At 34.5% G+C, this 5,968-nt stretch overlaps 1 pseudogene; it reads right to left on the reverse strand.

The window, feature by feature from the left end:
* Nucleotides 1-1,371: 1,371 nt before the first annotated feature.
* On the reverse strand, nucleotides 1,372-2,309 carry LOC137236289 (zinc carboxypeptidase A 1-like; annotated as a pseudogene).
* Nucleotides 2,310-5,968: the final 3,659 nt, after the last annotated feature.

The raw sequence follows: 5,968 nt of genomic DNA on the forward strand, positions 1-5,968 counted from the left end.
GCTAACTGATATACGAATACTATCACATATGTACCAGTAGGGTACTTAAGTATTAAATGGATATATTTACTTGAATGCTTATAACTTTTGTATTAGTTCATCGATTTTGTTTAATAAAAGCTTATTTTTTTTTGTAACAAAACAGAAAAAAATAAAAAGTTTTCGAGATCCTTCCACGCAAAGTACACATTTTTTTATATTTTTACAAAAAAAAAGGGAACGAAATCCGTAATGATTGTTCGTTATCTTTGAATCTGCAAAAAGTGTTGTATGCACAGTTTATAGAAAATTATTTATTTTTATAATAAATTATTTAAATTTATTACCTTTTAAAAGCTTCAAACCGTTTTGGAATTGCTCCATTCGTTATTGAGATATATATGATTAAGTGCACCCATTTTTTTTTTGTTTGGACAAAACCGTTATTCGTAAATATCTCAAAACCGTTACCATAGAATTAAAAATAACCTTGATTTTCGAAATCAGGGAGTGATTTATATAGGAATTTCATAATGGGGTCTCTGGTGCATTTTGGCTGTAAACCAGTGTAATTATTACCGGCTTCGATAAATCACAGGAACTTACTTAAACAAGGAAAGTATTCGTGATGATAAGCGCACACCATTATTAAGTGCATTTTGTACGTCCTTAATTTCTGGTAATTTACCTATATCACCTCCGACAGCCATTGATGGAGGTGTAGTTAAAAGTCGGTGGGCTACTCGCTGAATATCAGCTTGGTTGATTTTTTCTAAAAAAAATAACATGTTATAAAACCAAACTAAAAACACTCGAATTTTATTTACCGATCTCGCGAATGAAATGTTCAGGCCGTTTACGATGACCTGTGGCTAAAACTTGCCTACCAACATCTTCACTTGCAACTGGTTTTGATTCGAGGTTCATTAAAAGCATTGATTGAAGTTGTATTTCAGAGTGGTTTACTTTATCTTTGCTTGGTTCACTAGCCATGTTAACAAGTTCACGTGTAATAACCTCATCATTTGTAAAACAGCTTCCGTTGTTGTGCAGGCTGCTGCTTAAACCCATACTGATGCCACTGTGTTAATCGATTTACTATCATTATTATTATGTATTTTAACTAGTTGCTTATTGGATTTAATAAGAGAGATAAGTATAACGCAGAGTAAGCATTCACGGCAGATATATGTATACATGTACATATAATTAAAGGTACATGCATTTCAATGCTTTAGTTGAAATACCCTTTATCGGTAGCACCTTCCACAATTGTTTTTATTGCAACAAATGCCTCTTTGGCTGTAGCCTCTATTTTATTAGCTGGTAGTATAAACATGTCTGGACTATCAGGTGGTCCTCGCAGCTCGAAAGTATAAGCAATTGGCACTTTCATCTTGCTATATGCCCAATCCATACTGCCACCACAGTGCTATTCACGTAGTTACGATTTAAATCAACACCGCGACAGGTGCCAATTAACTGCAGATTCTTACGCCACATGTCCATCCGGATTGATGCAATGGAATATAATCCAATCATAGTTGTTTGCCAATTTGTCTATATTATTTTCTTTGGATGCTAAAAGTTATATACGTATCTGCCACAGGAGCGATCCACTCGCGTACATCAATACCGCTCTCGATGAATATTGCTTTATTTGAAGCATTGCGCGACAGCTTCAAGCCCTTTATGGGAACACCTTGCATACTAATACCCATGTCAACAAGTGAAACATCATTAGGGTACTGTGCCATCATATATTCCAACCATGCATAGATCGCTTGCAAATGTAAAAAGTGTTTCCAATCGAATGCAGAAGCCGCGGTTCCTTCATATTATGATCGATTTTCTCTTGAAAGTTTTATGTCTAAAAAAAAATTATTAAAATTTAGCGCACACACTTTTAGACTATAACTCACCAAGATACGACGTTTCACGGCATACGTACGTAATAAGTCCGCTAAGTCAGCCACCCTGTGCGCAGCAACCAATATCGAGGTCTTCTGGCCCACCTCTCGAGCATGTCCTATAAAATTCAAGCTATCAATTTGCTCTTCTAGTTTTTGGAATAGATCGGCATGCTGATATGTATCTATTTCAACCTTGTAGACACTGTAATGATCATACCGAGCGATATCTTCCTGCGATTCCTTAAAATCGTTATTGGCACAGTGCGTCGAAGATGAATCGTGTTCTGATGTGAGAGCAGTACATTCTCCGCTCTCATCTGACAAGCTAACCTTACCATGGGCTGACATGTTCGCAACTATAGTGACCAGCACGAAGAATATGCGAACACTTGAAGAAGGTAGACGGTGCATATCCATATTTTGTCTTCTCTATTTTGAATATATGTATATATTCAGGTACATTCTTAGGTCAACAAATATTTTCTGCGGTATGTTTGGCTTGCCATTATCAGTTTTTTATATGTACAATACACTGAAACACTGCTGCTGGATATAATATTCTGCTTTACATTCGCACCAACGAAAAAGATAATAACTGAACAACATTGTTTACTTGACTCCAAAAACACTCGAATATTTTATTCATGAACCTTTGCGTGCTACTCAGCAAACAATTGATTGGTACATGGTCAAAAAAAAAAAATATTTCGTGAATCATAGTATTCTGAGCACTTCTCACTCATACATAACCGGGTGGGGTTATTAAGCAACAATATTTTTGGTAATACTTTACTTTAGCTCACAACTGCTAATCCTCGTCCAAAAATATTGGGAGAGGTGCCAAAAGGCGCATTTTGAACCCAGGCCCATTAACTGAAAATTGTATTTCTGTCAAAAGATATTTCCAAAAAAACGAAAAATGGCCCGAGCGCTCTGAGACCCGTGGTGGGATCCATAGTGTTTTTTGCCAGAACACATTTCTGAGTTGGCGGCCGCGCTTATAAAAAATTACCCTAGGTGGCTCCAACACCGGTTTGGATACCAAAACTACAACCGCGCAAAACACTTTTACCCACAGTTTTTTTTGTGGCTACACCAAAATCATCTAATTACAACCACATGCAACTTTTCAATTTTGTTTGCAAATATCTCCGGAAAGATATAAAATTCTTAATTTCCGCTTTCGGGTTCGTGATTCTAGGCCCAAAGCGCGTCTTTTGACACCCCTCCCGATATGGAGTTTTAGAAGTGGACGCAAAGTTATATCGGCAAGTAATCTTGTCGCTGATTCAATAGCTCTGGTATCTATACTTGCTGCATAAATGAGAGTGTCTCGTGGATTTTAGCAATCACATATACCACCATTTTTTCAAGGTCCTTCAAGATGCATAATTTTTTGTAAATCTGTCAGTAGCTAAAAAACTTTAATGAAATAAAGGTCTGCCAATATATATTGCTTAATTACTTACCGCTTGGATATGTAACCCCATAACGAGGGCCGAAGTGCAGAAGTAACTCTCAAAATGCATTTGTTTTAATCTATAATCCACCCACTACAATAATATCTATGCAATTTTATTGTAAACAAGCAAGAACAGGAGAATTTGTTTTTCTTCGTACATGGTTGCTTTTTGCTTTGTACTTCGGCAACTTAAAACAAATTTTACAACATTATCAAAAAAATTTGAGAAACCATGGAGGTTTTTTTACAAAAACAATAGCTCTTGTAAGAACTTACTATAAATTATAGTTTTTTAGCAGTTTTCTTTGGCAGCTAATACGCTTTTTTTATACCTATGAAGTACAACAGTGCCAAATCAAGAGATCAAAAATTGGTGACCAAAGAGATAAAAAAAATGTACCCTGGAAACACCTTGCACTAACTGGCGCCCAACTCAAGTGGCTTACGTGACCCAACAACAAAAAAACTTTTTTGCTTGTGCTACGGCTAAAAAGAAACATTAAATTTGCACTATATTAGACGGCCGACAAGAACAATACATGTGAAAAATGAAAAATAGTTTGCGCTTTAACAACATACATTACATGTGAGAAAAAATAGTTGCGCATTATAAAATTAAACGTCCAACAACAAAAAACATTACTTGTGTGCCCAGAAAAATATTTTGCGCTTTATAAAATTAAACGGCCAACAACAACAAACATTACTTGTGTGCCCAAAAAAATAGTTTACGCTCTATAAAATTAAACAACAAACATTAATTGTGTGCCAAAAAATATATAGTTTGCGCTTTAAAAACAACGGCCAACAACAAACATTACATGTGTGGAAAAAACAGTTTGCGCTTTATAAAATTAAACGGCCATCAACAACAAACATTACCTAAAAAATATACATATAGTTTGCTCCTTATAAAACAACGGCCAACAAGAAACATTACATGTGAGAAAAATGCGCTTTATAAAACAAACATTATGTGAGGTGTAGTAGCTCAAACACTCAAGCCCAATAAACCTTTTGCGGAATACTTGTTACAAAAAATTTGTTTGCCAAAAAAATTTATATCGCCACGTGGTGCAGAGAAAAAAAAAGCTTTTGGCTAAAAAACATTTTATGTATGTGATGCAATGAAGACACATGCAAAGCGTAGTAATAATACTGAAAAAAAACCCTTTTGACAAAAAATGTGTTTTCGTCAAATCGCTTAACAAAGTTACCGCGTGGTGCAGTAAAAACTTGGTGTTTTAAAAAACTTTTAAGATAGAATGTTGTGAATCAAAAAATGCTGCAAACAAATCAAAAAATTTTCAAAACCGGTGTGAGTTCATACCGAGCATTACCATCAGATCTTAAAGCAGCAAATCAACGAAATAAAACAAAAAATCATCTTGAAAAAAGTAAAGATGTCTAAGTTCGGGTGTAACCGAACATTATATACCCAGCGCGAGCTTCAATTGCACATTTCATTTCAGATAAATTACTTTTCTACATAACACGTGGCACCACCCATTTAAAAAAAAATTTCTCCCCATTTCCTTTTACAATAAAACTTGATAAGTGAAATATCATTGATTGAAGCCCATTTTTTGCTAAGTTATAGTTTATTATTCTAGTCTACGACCCCTTAAAATTTGTTTTATATCTAAGTTGCCGTGGTTTTTAACCGATCCCGTCCATTTTTAATAGAAATATTTTCTGCAAGAGGGAAAATATGTGTACACAATTTCATTACGATATGTTAATTTTTTTTCGAGTTATGACTCCCATCGAAAATTGCTTAGTCACAAAAGGGGCGGGACCACACCCATTTTCAAAAATTTTAGTTTTTGCGATTTAATGTTATAACTCAATTTAAAAGTAAAATTCTATTGATACAAAGCTCTTTTTCGCTAAGATATAGCTTATTATCTTCGTCTGCGACCCTTTTAAAAATCTTTTATATAAAGGAGGGCGTGGTCTTGAACCGATCTCGTCCATTTTTTCTAGGAATATTTCGTGCTATAGAGAAAATCTGTGTGCCAAATTTTCTTATAATCCGACAATTTTTCTTCGAGTTATGGCTCCCGAAACATAGAAAATTGCTTAGTCATAAAAGGGCCGGTGCCACGCCCATTTCTTAAAATTTGAAGTTTTCCTTCTTTATTGGTATAAATCCACCAGGGAAATGAAATACCATTGATATAAAGCTCTTTTTTGCAAATATATAGTTTATTTTATTCGTCCACAACCCTTTTAAAAATCTTTTACATAAAAGTGGGCGTGGTCCTTAACTGATTTCGTTAATTTTTCTCAAAGCATTTCTTATAGTAAAGGCAACCTCTCTGCCGAATTTTGTTACGATAGGTTTAACGATTTTTGATTTATGATTAATAATATTTGTAAAATTTATTTTATCACAAGTGGGCGGTGTCACGCCCATTTTAAATATTTTTTTCAATGATATTTCACTTATCAAGTTTAAGTGTAAAAGAAAATGGGGAGACATTTTTTTTTAACGGACGGTTCCATGTGTTATGTAGAAAAGTAATTTATCTGAAATGGAATGTGCAATTGAAGGTCACGCTGAATATATAATGTTCGGTTACAACCGAATTTAGACACCTTTACTTGTTAT

Source organism: Eurosta solidaginis, unplaced genomic scaffold (assembly GCF_040869045.1).
Source record: "Eurosta solidaginis isolate ZX-2024a unplaced genomic scaffold, ASM4086904v1 ctg00001682.1, whole genome shotgun sequence".
NCBI lineage: Eukaryota > Metazoa > Arthropoda > Insecta > Diptera > Tephritidae > Eurosta > Eurosta solidaginis.